This window comes from Emys orbicularis, chromosome 7, assembly GCF_028017835.1.
Source record: "Emys orbicularis isolate rEmyOrb1 chromosome 7, rEmyOrb1.hap1, whole genome shotgun sequence".
Classification (NCBI taxonomy): Eukaryota; Metazoa; Chordata; order Testudines; family Emydidae; genus Emys; species Emys orbicularis.
Genome location: NC_088689.1, coordinates 35,603,830 through 35,623,822, shown reverse-complemented (window position 1 = coordinate 35,623,822; position 19,993 = coordinate 35,603,830). Strand labels below are relative to the sequence as shown.

The window sequence follows — 19,993 nt, the reverse complement described above, 5'->3', positions numbered from 1 at the left end:
GGACATGGCTAGGTCCCAAATTATGGGAATGCAGAGTCTGCTGGCATAACAGGAACATGTTTAGCAAGAGGGCATTCTGGCTCAGGATAGCATCAATGAATTGCCTCTGCATCTCTCTATCTTTTTCCATACTCCCCTTTGAATGGTGATGCTGTCCTTGGCCACAACTATGCTTTCCCTGGCCACTGTGACACTGTCCTTAGCCACTGTCACTATCTCCTGGGAGAGCTGCATTTCTTTATCCCTTGGGTCTTCATGTACAGCCTCCACCTCTCAGCCAGTCTGGTTCTCCTCTGTGACTCTGCCATGAGTTCTGCAAACATCTTATCATGAGTCTCCCTTTTTCTCCTGCCCTCACGTTGGCCAGCCTGTCAGAAGTATATAGAGGCCATGTCCTTGATGGTCTGGCTGTTGCAGGTACTGTGGGAGTAGGGGGAAAATGTTGTTTGTTTGTTCATATCCCAGATAGTATGTGGTTTTTTTTTTTTTTTTAGTATGTATAGGTATACTTTACCTCCCTGTTTCTGACAGTGCGAAGCATCAGATGCTTCAGAGACAATGAACAGAACAGGGCAATGTTGAGTGATCCATCCCCTGTAGTCCAGTCCCAGTTTTTGGCAGTTGGAGATTAGGAATACCTGGAGCAAGAGGTTGCATTCCTAATCATTTTGGCTAACAGCTATTGATGGACCTATCCTCCATGAATTTCTCTAACTCTTTTTTGAACCTAGTTGTACTTTTGGCTTTCACAACATCCCATGGCAACGAGTTCCCAGGTTGACTGTGTGTTGTGTGAAGAACTGCCTTATATTTGTTTTAAACCTACTGCCTATTAACTTCACTGGGTGAAGAACCTAGTTCTTGTGTTATGTGAAAGGGATAAATAATGCTTTCTTATTCACTTCCTCCATACCATTCATGATTTTATAGACCCCTATCATATCACCTCTTACTTGTCTCTCTTCTAAATTGAACAGTCCCAGGCTTTTTAATCTCTCCTCGTATGAAAGCTGTTTCATATCCCTAATCATTTTTGTTGCCCTTCTCTGTACATTTTCCAATTCTAATATATCTTTTCTGAGATGAGGTGACCAGAACTGCTTGCAGTATTCAAGTTGTGGGCATACTAAGGATAGTGGCATTATGATATTTTCTGTCTTATTCTCTGTCCCTTTTCTAATGGTTCCTAACATTCTATTAGCTTTTTTGACTGCCGCTGCATGTTCAGTGGATGTTTTCAGGAAACTACCCATAATGACTCCAAGATCTTTCTTGAGTGGTAACAGCTAATTTTGACCCCATCATTTTGTATGTATAGCTGGATTATTTTGCATTTATCAACATTGAATTTCATCTGCCATTTTGTCACCCAGTCATCCAGTTTAGTGAGATCCCTTTGTAACTTTTCATAGTCAGCTTTGGACTTAACTATCTTGAGTAATTTTGTATTGTCTGCAAGTGTTGTCACCTCACTGTTCACCCCCTTTTCCAGGTCATTTATAAATATGCTGAACAGCATAGGTCCCAGTACAGATTCTTGGGGGACCCTGCTATTTACCTCTCTCCATTGTGAAAACTGACCATTTATTCCTACCCTTTATTCCTACCTTTCCTATCTTTTAACCAATTACCGATCCATGACAGGACTGTTCCTCTTATTCCATGACTCCTTACTTTGCTTAAGAGCCTCTGGTGAGTGACCTTGTCAAAAGTACAAGTACACTATTGACTGGATCACCCTTGTCCACATACTTGTTGATTCCCTCAAAGGATTCTAATGAGTTGGTGAAACATGATTTCCCTTTACAAAAGCCATGTTGACTCTTCCCCAACATCTTGTGTTTATATATATGTGCCTGAATACTTTGATCTTTACTATAGTTTCAATCAATTTACCTGGTGCTGAACTTAGGCTTACTGAGATGTATTTGCCAGGATTGCCTCTGAAGCCTTTTTTCAAAATAGGTGTTACATTAAGTATCCTCCAGTCATCTGGTACAGAGGCTGATTTAAGCAATAAGTTATGAAATTGCAGAACTGCTAACTGTGGTATATATCTGAATTCCCGCAGAACTCTTGGGTGAATACCATCTGGTCCTGGTGACTTATTATTATTAAATTTATCAATTTGTTCCAAAAGCTCCTCTATTGACACCTGAATCTGAGACATTTCCTCAAATCCGATGAAGTGGGCTGTAGCCCAAGAAAGCTTATGTTCAAATAAATTTGTTAGTCTCTAAGGTGCCACAAGTACTCCTGTTCTTTTTTCCTCAGATCTGCCACCTAAAAAGAATGACTCAGATGTGGGGATCTCCCCCATAAGCTCTGCAGTGAAACCTGATGCTAAGAATTCATTTAGCTTCTCTGCAATGGCCGTGTCTTCCTTGAGTGCTCCTTTAGCACCTTTATCATCCAGTGGCTCCACTGACTGTTTGGCAGGCTTCCTGCTTCTGAAGTATTTTTTTTAAAATTGCTGTTAATTTTTGTGTCCTTATGTAGTTGTTCTTTGAATTCTTTCTTGGCCTGCCTTATTATACTTTTACACTTGACTTGCCATAGTTTATGCTCCTTTCTAGTTTCTTCACTAGGATTTGACTTCCAGTTTTTTAAAGGATGTTTTATTTTTTTTCTTTAACCAACTCTTTTACTCTGTTGTTTAGCCATGGAGGCATTTTTTTTGGTCTTCTTATGGCTGGTTTTTTATATTTGGGGTATACATTTAGTTTGAGCCTCTATTATGGTGTTTTAAAATAGCCTCCATGCAGTTTGCAGGCATTTCACCCTTGTGACTGTTCCTTTTAATTTCCATTTAACTAGCCGCCTCATTTTTGTGCAGTTCCCATTTTTGAAATTAAATGCTACTATGGTGTGTTCCTTTGGCATTTTTCTCCTTACAACGATGTTACATTTAATTAGATTATGGTCACTATTGCAGAGTTGTTAATCTATATTCACTTCTTGGACCTGATCCTGTGCCCCATTTAGGACTAAATCAAGCAGTATTGTGTGTGGTCTTGACTGGCATGGAATGTACACGTATACCTCATGTAAACTACGAAAACTAATCAAATTTCGTTTCCTGTAAGCACTGTCTCAATAACGGTTGAATTTTGCACAGATGAATGCTTTCATTATTAGAATCTGCTGGGGAGGGGTGAGGTGGGGCACTGACTGTGACTGCGCCATGTTAGTAGTGCCATTTTGAAATAGCAAAAAGGGAGGCGGGAGCTCCTAGCTCACATCCACCTTCAATCATAATAGATAATAAATTATGAACATAGGTACTTACATGTCGAAGTTCTCTCCAGAGGATCTGACTCTTTGGTCCTGGCCTGGGTTTCTGGCTGGGAGTCAGGCTCAGCCGATATAGAGTAGGAATAGGGGTCTACTGTATCAGGGCAGGACTGGGGCTGGCTTTGCAGCTTGGTTGTGGTCAGGTTCCTGAGTCCCAAAAAGATTCTGTCTCTTGTGGGACAGCTCCTTTCCAGCATCCTCCTGATCATCCTCGGATGGGTCTAGCTGATCTTCAGTGGGCGAGAGACTATAGGCAGCAGGCTTCGACACTGTCTGGGATGGGTTGTACTGTAATTGTGCAGAATCATGTCCAGTTAATCAAAAAAATGGAAAGGCCCCATGTCCCCTACCAGCTTGTTTCCTTTTATCCCTCATTTCAATGTACTTTCTCCTGAGCTGCTTGCTCTTTATCTCGCACTGGTCAGCATCCTGGTGATGACCCCTTGGCAAAGTCCACTAAAGGGTCCTTATTCCTGTGGCTTGCCACAAGACCTTCTTGTACCAACACTTCTCCCCAGATGGCGATGAGATCCAGGGTTTTGACATGGCTCCATATAGCAGCAGAAGGTATGTTGGGGGGCTTCTGGATTGCAATTGTTGTTGTACCGCCAGAATAATGATAGACTGGGATCCAGGAGCAAATGGGCAAGACCTGGTTCTGTGCCACCTTTTAAACAGGGAGAAGAGCTATCCTGGAAACTTGATACCAGAGCAAGGAGGGCATAAACTAAATGGACAGGTCAGTAACAGTCAACCTGCAGAGCACTGTGAGATAGCTGTCGGAAGTATGCAAATAGTGGGGCACAGCAATTGTGTGCACATGAGCCAACGACCAAACTAATTCAATTGAAAGCAAACCTAGTCGACTTTGCAACAAGATTCCAGAGTTCCTGATAAATGCAGTGTTAGTGCACGGTAATGAGTGTATGCAAATGTTATCAAACAAGATTAATTTGATTTAATCTGGTTTAAGACCCCTGTGTAGACAAGCCCCTAGTGGCCAAGAGGGCAGTCCTTGGGAAATGAAATCTGTCCCTCCCACACACACACTTTGATTGGTAAAGCAAGCTATCCAGTATAGGTCTATGTGATGGGGCGTCTGCCCCACACTGGTGGAGAAAGGGTTAAAAGCAGCCCTCAGGAGGCTGTGCAGAAGACAGCCAATCAGAGAGGGGCTGCAATCAGCAGCCAATCAGAGCAGAGCAAGCCCATATATAAAGAGAGCTGCAGGACAGAGGTGGCAGTTCTCTCTTGGGAGCTAAGGGAGAAAGGACTGGGTCCCTGAAGGGCTGAGGGAACCACCAGCACCCTGGACAGAGCAGTGCTGGGCTGGGTCAGGGGAGCAAGAGGGAGTCCAGCCTGACTGGCTGGAAGACTGAAGCCCTGACACAGGAGCAGAGAAGGTGCTAGGAAACAGATGGCAGGGGTTGAAGGAGATGCAGCGCATGGCTAGCACCTAGAGGGTCCCTTGGTCAGGACTCGGAGTCCCCTTGCCCCTCATCCCCACTTGCCACTGAAGGGAGTGGCCAGTGAAGGGCTGCAGTTTGCCGTTGAGGCAAGTGGCTAGAACCTTGGGCTGCAGTTGGCCATGGAGGTGAGTGGCTGGACAGAGGACTGCTGTTCCCCCGGAAGTGGGGGAGACCAGAATGGGGCATGGCTGGAGGGCTGTGTCCTGAAAGGATGCCATGATCCTTGAGTTGACGTGGGTCCGGAGCAGAAGTGACGGTGGTGAGATACCACTGGAGGGTGCCCTGTGAAAAGACTGAGCTAATTCCCAGAACAACCAGCAGGAGGCGCCACGGTGGTGAGCTGAAACCATTACAGTCTGATGGAATAACTGGCATTAGGCAAGGGAAATATCTGGGATCAGATGGAAGTATTAAATGACATTTTATTTTGGAGCCTTTATCTGACTTTATTGCCTAAGTATTCATTTTTATTCTGTTTGTAACTGGCACAAGCTAGTTCTTTCTGATGCCAACATTTGCTATGAAACAATGTGAAACAATGTTAAGCGAATCCAATTTCCCCATAAGAATGAATGTAAATGGGGGGGGGGTTAGGTTCCAGGGAAATTTTTTTTGCCATATAGTACAGATAGTAGATAATGTTTTCACCTCTCTTAGCCAGAAGGCCGAGTTGGGAGGTGTCCCTGTCTTATCCCACACAGGCATAGCCCACTGGCACTGGAGACAATGAGGCAGGCAAGGAGGCTGAAGGTGCTGTAGGCTAGGAGAAGCACATTGCGCAGCGGCAGCTTCCCCTACTCTGCAAGCACCAGGCGCAGGGGGCTCAACCCTCAGCCCGCCAATTCCACCCCTTCCCTCAAGCCCCCACCCTTAATCCGCCTCTTCTTCCCCCTTCCCTCCTCCCCCTTTACTCTGCACGCCGCGTCCTCACTCCTCTCCCCTCCCTCCCTTGCCTCCTGCCCACGGCAATCAGCTGGCTTGTGACATTCAGGGGGCAGGAGGGAGGAGTGAGGACTCGGCGCGCAGGCTCCCCCCCTCCTTCCCCCCCGCCCGCGGCAATCAGCTGGGGAGGGAGGAGGAGCCTGCGCGCCGAGTCCTTGTTCCTCCCCCCTCCCTCCTGAATGCCGCAGGCCAGCTGATTGCCACGGGCAGCAGGCGGGGGGAGGAGGGGGAAGGCGCTGATTCGCGGGGTCTGCAGGTGGGAGGTGCTGGGGGGGGGCATAGGAAGCTGGTAGGGGGGCTGCCAGCTGTGGACAAAGCAGGCAGCCAAACGACGTTATAGCGAAGCATTGCACAACTTTAAATGGAGCATGTTCTTTAATTGAGCAGGATTGAAACAACGTTAAGCGAGAGGACATTAAGTGGGGAGTTACTGTAGGTGTTTTTATTAAAGAGGTCACAGGTACGGTCAACAACTCCTAGAACATTAAAGCAGAGGACCTAGTCAGGGAGAGGTTTCCACCTTCCTTTGTTCATGTAGTAAAACAGCTGTAAATTATATCTATATTTTAGTCATGAGGTGAAATCATGTTAAATGGATGCTGGTTCACTGCATAATAATAGAAATATTAGTAGGTTGCTTTAGCCATCTAAGAAGAATACGTCATTTTTTTCTTAACGTTTTGGGTAGAATTAAATTGCATGGTACAATGATGTACATAAAGAGCTTTGTTTCACTGTTCCTCTAGTTTAGTTTTGACTGAGTCTGACTCTACATTGTCTCACTCTTAGAGACCACTTTTTCTAAATCTCTTATGCTGCAGTAAACCTGGCTCTATTTATTAGCACCGAAGAGAAGACTAATACATTGCTTGGCATGATGATCCCCCATATACTTCCTTGGATGCTAATTTTGTTGAATTGGACTGAGAGAGAACACTGACACTGTTACAGTTAATCACTCAGCATATGACAAGTCACAGCTGAAGTCATAAAGACTGTGTGAACTATTTACTGAAAAACGTGAACCATATTGAGTTTATGGTTTTTACAATACCCTTAGTAGATATGGCAACTACTTACTACAAAATATTTAGGTCACATACTTACAGGGCTAGTTGTATAGCTATAACTACATAACTATGAATATGGTTTTAGTGTGTAGTGTTGTTAATATACAAAGAATAACTCGCTCTGCAGTGGGGAAGGAAGCTAGCATGACAAGCTTTCACTGCCTGTACCAGGGGGAGGTGGGACCAGGAGAAAAGAGAGAAGCAGAGTGGTGCCAACCCCAGTAGAGTCAAACAGGAGTGATACGAACTCCAAGGTTGGACACTGGCTGGCTAGCCCTGTCATAAAGACACAAGGGGCAAGAGAGGGAGCTGAGCCTCAAGCAATTGGCTTCCCAGTTTGACAAATTTTGTCAGGCAAGATGGCCTTATGATCTGTCAGATTATCTGAGACCCCCATGAGATAGAGATTATATATCATCACATAACATACCATACTTTCCAACACATACAAAGAAGAATATACAACAAACCTTACTTTAAATGTGAAAGCAAAGTCAAATTTTGATAATAAGAAAGCTATCTGTGATAAGTGAGGGAACGGCACTGACAACATGTAATTGCAATATTGACATGTTAGCAAATATCTGTGAGAAGTCAGGGCAGAGAGAAGCACAGGACCAGATGCTGTTAGCAACTGTGGCAGAAAAATAAAGATCAGTACCCACGACATTGTCCTAGTGCTCCCAGAATGAAGGTCCTGTGATCAGCATGTTCAGTATTTACACCTTAATGGTAGGCAAGAAGTTACTCACCTTGTGCAGTAATGATGTGTGTCCCTGTGGGTACTCCACTGTAGGTGCGCTTGCGTCCCCGCGCTGCTGAACGGAGAACTTCGGTAGCAGTGTCAGATAGAGCCTGCACATGTGCTGTCTCTCCTCGTGCTGCGCCATGAGGCTAGCCAGCACAGGGACTCTGGTATGTCTGATGTACGGAAGTCCCTGACATGGTGGGATTCTGCTGGTACCGATCGTCCCAGCGTCAGTGCCAGGGAGAATGGGGATCTTGCCCATACCAGTCACTCTGGTGCTGGATAAGGCATCGGTGACAGTACTGATACAGACTTGCATAGCAGCAGCACCTAAGTGGAGTGCTTAATCCTGTCTCTTGGTGTTGATGACTTGGTGCCCATCTCCATCGGGCCCGTGGGCATGTCAGCGATACCGGCTGCTCTGGGTCTCCATGAGCCATGGATGTCGGACCTAGATTGTCTCTGTGCCAAAGATACCAAGTGATATGGAGACTGCTTATGGCTATCTTGGGGCTCACTATGAGGACTTCACGCTCTCTTCTTAGATGACTTGTGAGAGGAGTCAGCAATTGGTTTCTTCCCCAAGGCCCTCTATATCTAAGGACTGTGGATTGAAGACTCATGTCTACCAGGTGACTGGTGGCGCAGGTCCTGGGAGGATCTCAGAGCTGCCTCTATGAAGATGATCTTCTGTTGGAGCTCTCTGTCCTTACGAGATCCACACTTTTGTTGGATGCGGCCTGCCCCAAGGCAGCAAGTGCAGTGGGAGTGCTTGTCTGCAATTGGGATTGCCTCCTTGCAAGTGAAGCACTCCCTGAGCCCCGGCGAACTGGACATACCTCTTTGGGGGGGAGGGTCCCCAATGAGGAAGAAGAAGCAGGAAAAAAGAAATTTTTTTTTCTAGGAGAAAGAAAAAAGGGATAAAGAATAAACTACAACTACACTAAGTTAAGAGGACAACTAAGTATCTAACTATGAATAGAGTGATGATCCTAATGGACTGCGAGGAGCTCTGTCTCTGGCTAGGGGCGGTTGAGAAGGAACTGAGGGGGTTAGCCAGCGCGTGCTGGCTAGCCTTGTGGCACAGCACGAGGAGAGACAGTGCATGTGTGGGCCTAATGGACACTGCTACCGAAGTTCTCCTATCAGTAGCACAGGGACGCAAGCACACCTAGAAAGGAACATCAGTAGGGACACTACTCAAAGATCATTTATATTTCCTCACTCTATTTGCAAAAGTTCATTCAATCAGAAGAAAATACATAAAAAATTTGCTTGAACTTTAAGCAATCTGCCTTATCTTTTACTGCACAGTATTGCTTTGGACTTCATTGTTCCTTATTGCAGGAGCAAAAATACTCCTACACGTTGCTCCGTATGTCACAATACTGCTGCAGAAGTGAATAACCATAATTAATACTACATTTCTGAAAATTTGGGATGGGAGAGAAGAGCAAGAACTGAAGGGAAACTGGCATGGTTTTTCATGCTTGATTCTGAACTTTCATTTCATGGAAAAATTAACAGTTCATCAATATATTTTAACTTGTTAGTGCATATTGAGGCACTGAGAAAAGTTTCACATGCTTTTAATCCTGCCAATAAATAATGAAGAATGTCTCAATGTTTTTTTTTTTTTTTAAAGTTACAAGAGAGTCTATCAATAACATTCAACCAAACCCACAAAGCTTGAGGTAAATGTTGAAATATTAAAAGGGTCAGAAGGTACAGAAGTAAGGACAATGCAGACTGAATGCTGACACTCCATGCTTCACTCATACCTTCGTGTTGAGAATTAGGCCCTGCACCATACTACATATGGTATGTGAGATTACCCATACCTGCATGTTTTATCTTTAACTTCACTGCTTTTATGTTAAATCAGACCCTTAATGTTTGTTTTAACCTATTTACCTAGTTTTGCTCTCACCACTGGGGAAAAAGGACTATGGTGAGTTCTACCCACAGACCAAGATTTGGGTTTATAACCAAATACAATAGAACCTCAGTTATGATCACCTCGGGAATGGAGATTGTTCGTAACTCTGAAATGTTCATACCTCTGAACAAAATGTTATGGCTGTTCTTTTGAAAGTTTACAACGGAACATTGACTTAATACAGCTTTGAAACTTTACTATGCAGAAGAAAAATGCTTCTTTTAACCATCTTAATTTAAATGAAACAAGAACAGAAACAATTTCCTTACCTTGTCAACTTTTTTTTTAAACTTTCCCTTTATTTTTTAGTAGTTTTTACATTTAACACAGTACTGTAGAGTATTTCATGGAAGATTAAGGTTGGATCTAGTCCAGCCCCCTGCTCAAAGCAGGACCAACCCCAACTAAATCATCCCAGCCAGGGCTCTGTCAAGCCAGGCCTTAAAAACCTCTAAGGATGGAGATTCCACCACCTCCCTAGGTAACCCATTCCAGTGCTTCACCATCTTCCTAATATCTAACCTAGACCTCCCGCACTGCAACTTGAGACCACTGCTCCTTGTTCTGTCATCTCCCACCACTGAGAACAGCCTAGCTCCATCCTCTTTGGAACCCCCCTTCAGGTAGTTGAAGGCCCCCCTCACTCTTCTCTTCTGCACAATAAATAAGCCCAGTTTCCGCAGCCTCTCCTTGTAAGTCATGTGCCCCAGCCCCCTAATCATTTTCGTTACCCTCCACTGGACTCTCACCAATTTGTCCACATCCTTTCTGTAGTGGAGGCCTCCAAATTGGACACAATACTCCAGCTATGGCCTCACCAGTGCCAAAGAGAGGGGAATAATCACTTCCCTCAATCTGCTGGCAATGCTCCTACTAATGCAGCCCAACATGCCGTTAGCCTTCTTGCCATCAAGGGCACACTGAATTATACAGTAACTCCTCACTTAGTCGTCCCGGTTAACGTTGTTTCGTTGTTACATTGCTGATCAATTAGAGAACATGTTCATTTAAAGTTGTGCAATGCTCCCTTCTAACGTCGTTTGGACAAAGCAGGTGGCTGCCACTGCTTGCAGGAAGAGCAGCCCGTTGCAGCTAGCTGGTGGGGGGCTTGGAACCAGGGTAGACCAGCAGCCCCCCTATCAGCTCCCCGCTCCCCTAAGTTCCCTGTGCAGCAGCTGCCCAGCAGGCTATCAATTGCCGGCAGTTCAGCTGTCCCTCCCCCCACTGCAGTGTGCTGCTCCTGCCCTCTGCCTTGGAGCTGCTCCCTGAGACTCCTGCTGAAAGCCGATACAGTTAATGTCTTTCAGAAGGACAAAAGAGATGTCATAGAGAACTGTTTCACTTATATCTCTGTCACAAGGTCCCTGGTCCCTGTGAGCAGAGCTGGGCCCAGCTCCCCTGAGTCAGAGCAAGAGAGCCCAATCCAGTAAATTAAAGGGAGCTGGGCTAAAATTGGGAAGCTGCCAGGAGTAGGGGGTCCAGATAACTCTTCTGATGCCTGAGACAAAGGAGTGAGTTAAAAGACTGTTTTTCTGTTTCTTTACTTGCCTGTTTTAAGAAAATATGCTGCCTTAGAGGAGACTGGGCCTGGCAGTGTGTGCTTGGAAGGGGGGGGGGGGAAGCCTTGCCCTATGACAATCCCACCAAAGAAAGAGCATCAGAAGCTGCACTTAACTTTGTAGATAAGTCTAGCAACATGCTAAGTAATGAGGAAACAATGGAAGTTTCAAAAGATAGACAGGAAGAGAGTAAGATAGAAAGTGTGAAATAACTACAGTCAGAAAGCGCAGACAGTATAAAGTAAAGAGGTTCAGAATTTCTCACCTGATTCCAGCAGGAAACAACCAACCGCCAGTTTGAATCAACAAGAGCTAGGCATTATCTTTATATGCACCATTTTAGCATAGCAGAGAGAATTGCCCCTGAACCCAAAGGAGCTTTGCAAGCCTTTAATTCCCAAAGAAGCCAGTCTGGAACCTGGTGATATTTATGACCAGACTTTGAGGGAGGACAGACCCCAAAATTAAGAAAGAACAGGAGCCGACTTCCTCCCTCTGTCTTCAGGCCATTTATACAATTTTGGAATCCTGATGACTAGTATACACAGATTGCCAGCTCTGAAGTGTAAGCACTACCCAGGCACTTCAATAAAATGCCAGTTAGCCTTAAAACTTAGGTATATTACCTAACTTCTAGCTAAAAAATAAATGCCTGCTTCTAACACACTCACACAAAATCTGGAACTTGATCTCACCTCTATAAATGGCTGCAGAGGGAGAGAGAGACAAGAACATTCACACAGTTATTGTGGAGAGCAAATGCTTAGGAATGGAAAGTAAGAAAACAAACCCCCTAAGTTATCTGGATTTCCCAGTTTTTATTTGATCTTTGGGATAGGATCTCTTTATTTTTGTACACTAACCAGACAGTGTCAAGTACATTGGGACTAAATAAATAACGAATAACAATAATTAGTGACAGTAACTCCAAGCTTCTTAACTAATAAAACAGACTTTACCTACTTTACTTAAATCTCTGAATTCTCCTCTTCAAAAATTATAACCACTATTAGAATTGATTTATTAATACTGATTTCATTATATTGTATAATGTAAGTTATAGGATGCATTTTGGCTGATTTCTTGCATTTCAGTGCTTGTAACAACTTATCAGCACTGACGTGTATTGTTTCACTCTTTTAAAAATTCACTTTATTAACATTAAATGTGTATAGAAATTGAACATCCTAAACCCAATAATAAAACAGTATAATAATGTTACCTAATGAAAGCATACATTCCTTTACTTTCTGAAACTAGTATCTTCCTCTCAAATTATAATAAAAGAACAAATAATACATAACAATTTATATATCCACTATAATAAACAGAAGAAATGCCTATCTTTGGGGCAATAAACAACAGTATAGTATTGTTGTACAATAGTAAAATATTTGGTAGAAAGCACACCACAAAATATTGCTTCAGTAGACAATACATGATAAACCCAGTGTTGGTGTACGAAGTAGAAGAAATAATAATGTGAGCAGACTGATACAGGTGGGCGCTGCAAGTAACAAAGTCCCTCCTGCCTCCTACCTTTCCTCTGCAGATTGACCACATATTCGCAGCCTAAACTTTGGATGCTGCTGCGGGTTTGTTATGGAGGAGGGTTTTGGTGGGAAAAGAGGGAGATTCTGAAAAGGATGCTCACTGTTCTGTAACCCTACTTTCAGATTGTGTCCCAGAGTTTCATTACAGTAAAGGATTTGGCAGGAAGAGAGAAAACAGTATGTATTAGTCTGTGACCCTTTCACTGTTTTCCTCGCACCCCCGTCTCTTCATTCTCAGCCACTTTCTCTCCCTACCTTCATTTTAGCTCTTATCCTTCCACCTCCCCCACCCATGTCCTCTCACTAATGTACACCATCCTCACATTCATCAGTTCACCCCCTACCCATTAACTGTCCACGCTGCCAACACAACATTACGCCCCTCAAGTCAGAACTCCTCAAGTTCCTTTGACCTCCTCCCATCAGCGGTCCCATGAAGCTCAACCCTCTCCCCTCACCTGACCTTTCCAAGATCAGAACCTGCTCCCTCCCTTGGCTCACAATATCTCCTTTTACCCACACAGACTCAGAACCCAGTGTTTCCTGCCCAACCTTTCCTCATTTCAGTATTGAGCATGTTCATAAGTTAGGTACTGAGTCTCAGGAGGAGTTTAAGATATTGCACCTTCAGATAATTACCGTCACATTTTTCTAACACTTCGATGTCTGTCTAGTTGATGAGCTGGTGTAGTGAGGCAGCTAGATTTCCAAATGCATAAAAGACACCAGCAAAATTACATCTGGAATTATTTGCAGATATCAGAAATGAGGCTGAGTTGAAGCTGTTCTAAAATTCAGGGTCTAAATGTTTAGTTTAATAGAAAATGTTAAAATAATTTTTTCCATCCATTTCAGACTGCTGCCTAAACAATGCCAGGTGCAGGATCCACTATGGGCACGTCAAACTTAGAGTCAATAGGCCAAATTCAGACCTGGCATAAGCTTGTGCAACTATACTGAATTCACCGGAGTTGCACCTGCTTATACCAGGCCTGAATTAGGCATAGGGACATACCTCCTCTGCTTCGCTGCTGTTGAGGAGTGGGTAGTGTTACTCAATCTTCAACTAGTTCTTAGGATTGTGAAAGCAGAAGTTATAGGAGGGAAAGGGAGGAAGCACTGACCTATGGGCCAGAGGCTTCACAGATAGGGGCAAGAAACCCTGAAGTGATCAGTTATGGAATAACCTATGCATAGGAGAAGTTTCTGGTAATCCATTCACTTGGAAACTGGCTTATGCCTGATGTATTTATCCTTCAAACTCTTGTTCCTTCCACCCCTGCTCTGAGGTAATTATCCATATATGCCCAATCCTACTATGCTCTTATCCTTTATTTCGTACTGCATTTTCCCCATGAAATGTAACATAATTGGTGTGGAGGAAAAGGTAGCATTTTTTAAAATTAAAAATGTTCACATATTCCTTGACATATCAAAACCCACCACCCCACAGAGAAAAGAATTAATGCCCTTTAAAAAAATATGAAGGGAAAATTACAATAAAATATTAACATATAGATTGTATATTACTTATTCAGGATCAGGTTAAAGCTTCTGCTTGCTGACTGGGGAGCCCTCCTCTTCACCCTTGAAAGGGTGACCAAATTTTTAAATACCTATCTTTGTTTTGGTGCTCTCTTGTGTATGTACATTCTTTGGTATGAAAGCTTTTCCATTATAAAGAGAGTCCATATTTACTTTTCCAGAGGAGGAGAGGGAAATGTGCAAGACAAAGCCGAGCTGCTAACAATAAAAAAAAAAAATTAATTTGTCAGTCTGTTTAGAAGTGTAGGTGCTTTACTGTAGCATTAAGTAAGCAGATCGGGGACCTCTAGGAAGCCCAGTATTTTGTCATAAGATAATTTTTTAATAATTTCCTCCCCAAACTATCTAATTCCTGGACACACAACTACATATGACTTTGGGTTTCATGGCCTGGGTTTTATTTCCATCCAAACTTTACATTAGTAGTGATGGGATTTTTTATATTATTTTTATTTTGATGACACTAAGGGTTTCCTCTCCATATAGCTCATTAGTAAAGATAACGGCAAAAGTGTGTTAGATAGTGAAAACGAGCTATCCAGCTCACTACAGTTTCCATATGAATAGCTTTGAATTCAGTAACAGTATTAACATAGGCAATAGCAATAATTCTGGCCCAAAATAAGCAATATGAAAATGTTTCCATTAAAGCTTTTAAATTTTATTAGAATTCAAATAATATTGAAAGTTGGTTATTTAAACTTTTTGATATGTGTGATGTGGGTGTAAAAACCCCACATTGGGCCGGAAGGGGTTAGTAAGTGCCTGTATCAATCAGCCCCTCCCAACTACACCTGCAGTAGGCCTCAAGCTGTTAAAAGGTCTGAAGCTGGCTCAGTTTGGGGCTCACTGGGAAGGACAGCAGATTTCTGTCTCACTGAGCTGGAGGCAGATAATCTCCCTGAAGGAAGGTAGGCCAGCAACAGAGAGCCCAAAGCAGTTGTGAAGGAAAGCTGGAGGAAGTGGGTCTGCCCAGGTTTCTTTGTGCTGGTGGAGAGGCCTGTAGGGAGCAGGAAGACTCCTGCAAGGTCAGGGACTGCCCTGGTAGGGCAGTAAAGAAATTCTCCTGCAGCAGAAGCAGCTGGGTGGCAGAAAGTGCTAAGAGGCTTCCCAGTGAACCTGGGGAAGAGGCCAAGGGAGAGAGATGCCAATGGACAGTGAGGCCAGGAGGAGACCAGGAAAATGCCAAGACTGGAGTAGGTAGGAAGTGGTCTGTACAGACAAGGCTTCGCTGCTTATTAATGGGTCCCTGCACTGGAACCCAAAGGAGAGGGAAGTTTTGGGTTCCCAGTGAGTAAGGTGGTGTTGAAACCCCACTGAAACAAGGGGTAAAGACTACTGACTCCAGAGTTGGGCTGAAGACCCAGTGTGAGGCACTGGAACATGATTTGCTGGACTCTTGGTTTACCCTGGAAGTTATGGGACTATGTGACCCTGTCAGAGGTCCAAGTCACAAGGACAAGTGGACCACCCGCAGGACTAAACAGCTGTTTGATAGAGGTGACTGAGGGGAAGGCCCTCCAATGCTCTGTGTAGTCATGAGAGGGTGGTTGGGGTGAGTCACTCTTACAATATACTACATATTATCCTGTTTTGTTTGTTTGGGGAATCATTACATATCAATTTATAGAAGTATTTCTTCATTGATTAGATGCCTTCCTCTTCTATGTATTGCCTAATTAATACCCAAAGATTTCTGAGGCCTGGTTGTGTTTCACAAGGAACATATTTTCTTTCTGCTATTGTTGTAGTACTCTTTTTGTTATAGTCTTGTTTCAATATGCAGTACTGAAAAAAACTATTTACAAGGATGAAAAAAAAATGTGATCCAGACTTTGGATACAGGGTTGCATTGAACACTCCTATTCATACTCACACATCTTTCTGAAACATTCTTTTCACATGTAATATCCCATAATGCCTTTTTAAAATAACACATAGTTCACCTGTGTTACTGTTAACTGTTTAATTTGATTTCCAACTAAAAATGAAACAATCATAAAAATTTTACTTACCCTTCTAGAAAGAAAAATGAAACTTTATGGAACTCTGTTATAATCTCTAGTGTCCAGTGATAAAATCTATCTACTTTGTAATGTATAATTTAAGAGAGTTTAGGGTGTGTAGTTTCAAGAACACAAATAAATAAATAAATAAATTTGCATAATATTGAAATGTTATAATTTATTGATGAGGCACACTATTAAATAATAGAGGTGATGCTCTCAGCAGTTAGAAAGCTAATGTATAATTTACAAGTCCAGACTTGGGTGAAAATTCATCCTCACAATGTACTGTACATACTATTAAAAAAAAAAACAGCTTTGTTTTTATTTGAGAAGCCTTTAAGGGCTTTGAAATCTGATTCAAATCTCTTTTATAGTTAGCTTTCTTTTACTCTCTATCTGGCTAAAATTGTCCTCTGTATTACATATTGTTTATACTTACAAAAAGCTTGAAGTAGGAAGACTTCACAACTAGTTCACTGGGCAAACAGATAATTTTTGGGCAGGGAGAAGTGAAAATGTCATTTGACAAACATTTTTGTTCACACACAGAACTAGGTAAGTTTTTCAGAGCAATATTTTCAATGGCTGAAACATGCAAGAAAAAATGCTGTAATCAATTAGAATATAGCTAGATTTCCTTTTTGAAGTGGTTGAATTAGGCACAGTCTCAATACTCAAAGGTATTTTCCCTTAGCTGCCTCAAGAAGCACAGAGGTGAGAACTGTAACTGACAGTCTATAAAATATATAAGAAAACTAATACTTTTATTTTCCCATTGAGCATCTTTGAATTATGTGCATGCTGCTGCCACTGAAAGAGAAGAAAAATTACCCCTCCACTGACTTTACAGTTATTTTAGATTTACACAAGGTAATATAATCTGATCATAATAACAGATAACATAATCTGATCCAGAGTGGTGAGGGGAGAGGGGTCAATTTGGGACTGACAATGGACTGCAGAGGAGAGAACATGTGGGGGTGGTGGAATATGGACAGATGAGAGTGAAGAAATAAGGGGACAGAGACAACAGTAGGGGAGCAAGAGACATTAGGCAGTAAAGAGTAAGGAAGGAATTAGGAACAGGATACAGAATGATAATTTTTAAAAGAAAGAGTGGAAGGAAAAGAGATGGTTTTTCAGAGACACAGACACTAAAGGATGAGACAAAGGAGAGAGACTTCTTAGAGATACCCTAGACAGAAAAGAAAATGGAATACAAATGATAACAGATATGGGGCTAAAATGAGATGGTGAGAAAAGGAAGAAAGAAACAGAATAATTTAGAGATGCCAAAAGAGAGATTTATCTTCCTATACTTTTGTGCATTTCCATGGCAGACATCCCATTTCTCTGTAAGCCATGGGGAGGTGATGGGATGAATTATTTTGTCATGGCAGTATTGCTGGGTATCTAGATGCTGTGGTTAAATAATTAGGGCTAGCCTAGATCATATTTTAATATCTCCAGAGTGGCCATTGTTGCCTGTGTGACTACAGCTTTGTGTAGAATTATTTTGTCTCAAAATTTTGTCACCTTCTCTGTCCTCGTTTTCTACATGTTTTAGGGCAAATGCCAAATTGAGGGTCTGCTTATTTTCTTCAAGCCTAGACTTATTCCAGGCAGGGATACAGGTTCTTCCTTCTACTGTGGCTTCATGCTATATTATAAAGCATTAAAATGGAAATGGGGGATGAAGCAAATTTTTTCGGCATTTTGGTGTAGTAAATAGTCTTCTTTGGACACTGTTAACATATCCCCAGCTTTTAAAGATGCTTCCAAAGAGCAATTGTTTTATAACTGGAATATATCAGATTGCACCAAATAGGAGCAGGTATTTTAGAAAGGTTCTCAGACAAGGATGCCACAGCCCCGTTACAAGAGCATAGCTTCCACCCAACTTCTGCAAGTGACTCTGTTTAAACACCAAGCTCTGTTTCCAATATACTCCATATAACCCTAAGAAATGAAGTGCTGTATTAAGCACTCCATCAAGTGCACTTAACATAAGCTTGTTTGGCAAACAGTCCTGCCCTCCTTCTTTTAAACAGTTACTGCTGACTGCAATTCTTATGAGAGAAAATAAATTCATTTCCCAGCCTCTGACTGCCCAATCATGCATGTGCATCTTTTGTATAAAAGGTTAATTGCTAAATACAAGTGTCGCTCATTTCATACTGAAAATATTGAAGTCGGAAGTTTTCTATGGTCATATACATTTTGTCTGTTTTCCTTGTTACTCATCTTTGAATGGAGATTTGGCTTTTTTCCCTGCATCTTGCTAGTTTTTCACATTGTGATGACTCAGACCACAGTCGACTAGGGGGGAGAGAAACTAGGCTGGGAATCAAACCCATCTTTCACATGGTGAAATTCATGCCAATGCACACGGCCAGGACAAAGACTATGCAGCACTTTAGTCATAGGCCGTGTAGTGGCCCTCTAACACAGGGGAGGGTTTCACCCACAGTGTGCTAACCACAAGGTCACAAGTCCAGCCTGGGTTACTCAACTGATTGACACTTGCTATGGCCTTTAAAATGTAGGGTTACAGTGGTGGTAATTGTCTTAACTTCTGCAAAGTGCTGGGTTCCTGTGGTGGAACTGTGGGTATTCTAGAGAAACACAAACTATGCGTAACAGACATCTCACTTTAGTATCATGTTAAGATATTAAAGGACTCTGCTTATATACAATATCTGGTATTAATAAATTAAAGTGGCAGAGTAGGAAGTGTGAATGAAACTATTGCAGAAATTCTGCAGGTTTTAGGAAATCCCCAGCAGATTTTACCAAAATTCCCTGACAATTTCCATTGTAACTGAACATGTGAAAATCTTGAGAATTACCTTTCTCCTGAGAGCATAAAATTAAGCAAACTTTTATTGGAAACTGCAGAACCAAGGCCAAGAAGCAGAATTCTCAACCACCTAGAGCAATTTGTTGTTGTTCACTGTACTGAACAGTGACAGCAGTGGCATCATCACCACTACTCTGTGCTCCTTTGGCTAAGGACAATAAGGAGTTTTCAAAAGTACATTAGGAACAAAAGAAATCCTCATAATGGCATAGTCCCACTATTACTGAGATGGTAAAACTTAATGATGATGCAGAAAAGGCACTAGTGTTTAATAAATATTTCTGGTCTGCATTTATGTGACAATTAGGGTGCAGACACCCAGGAGAGAATAGGGGCCTGAACTCCAAAGAATAAGCAATTGAATCAACTGATTGTATACAATATTATTATTGTACTATAAAATACTGTTGTATTGAGTAAGGTCTTTTACAAGACACACTGGTGATTAATATCATTGTGATATGTATGTATGAACACTATAAGAGCAACTATGGATTACTGATAGTATGCTTTAAAGACAAAGGGAGAAAACAGGTTTTCTCCCAGACAGGAAAGAAGGTTCTGATCCATACTTTTGAATCTATTAGTAATGAAGGAGGATGTTAAACATTATCTATGAGCAGGGCCGGCTCCAGGCACCAGCTTAACAAGCAGGTGCTTGGGGCGGCCAAGGGAGAGGGGCGGCACCAGCGGCAATTCGGGGGCGGCAGGTCCCTCACTCCCTCTAGGAGCGAAGGACCTGCCGCTGAACTGCCGCCGCCGATCGCGGCTTTTTTTTTTTTTCCCAATTGCCGCCGGCGATTGCGGCTTGTTTTTTTTTTTGTTGTTTTTTTTTGTTGGTTTTTTTTTTTTTGGCTTGGGGCGGCAGAAATGCTGGAGCCGGCCCTGTCTATGAGGTATGAATATTTTAAAATCAGCAGGCCAAGATAACATTGAATGAAAGAACAGGTTTGGTTGATAAAGATAACTGCAGATGCAATATACCGTATATACTCGTTCATTAGC

At 42.5% G+C, this 19,993-nt stretch overlaps 1 protein-coding gene across 2 annotated transcripts in view; it reads right to left on the bottom strand.

The window, feature by feature from the left end:
* Window positions 1-19,993, bottom strand: part of RNLS (renalase, FAD dependent amine oxidase) — a 145,197-nt gene that overhangs the window by 59,598 nt on the left and 65,606 nt on the right. The gene's annotated exons all lie outside the window — the stretch shown is intronic.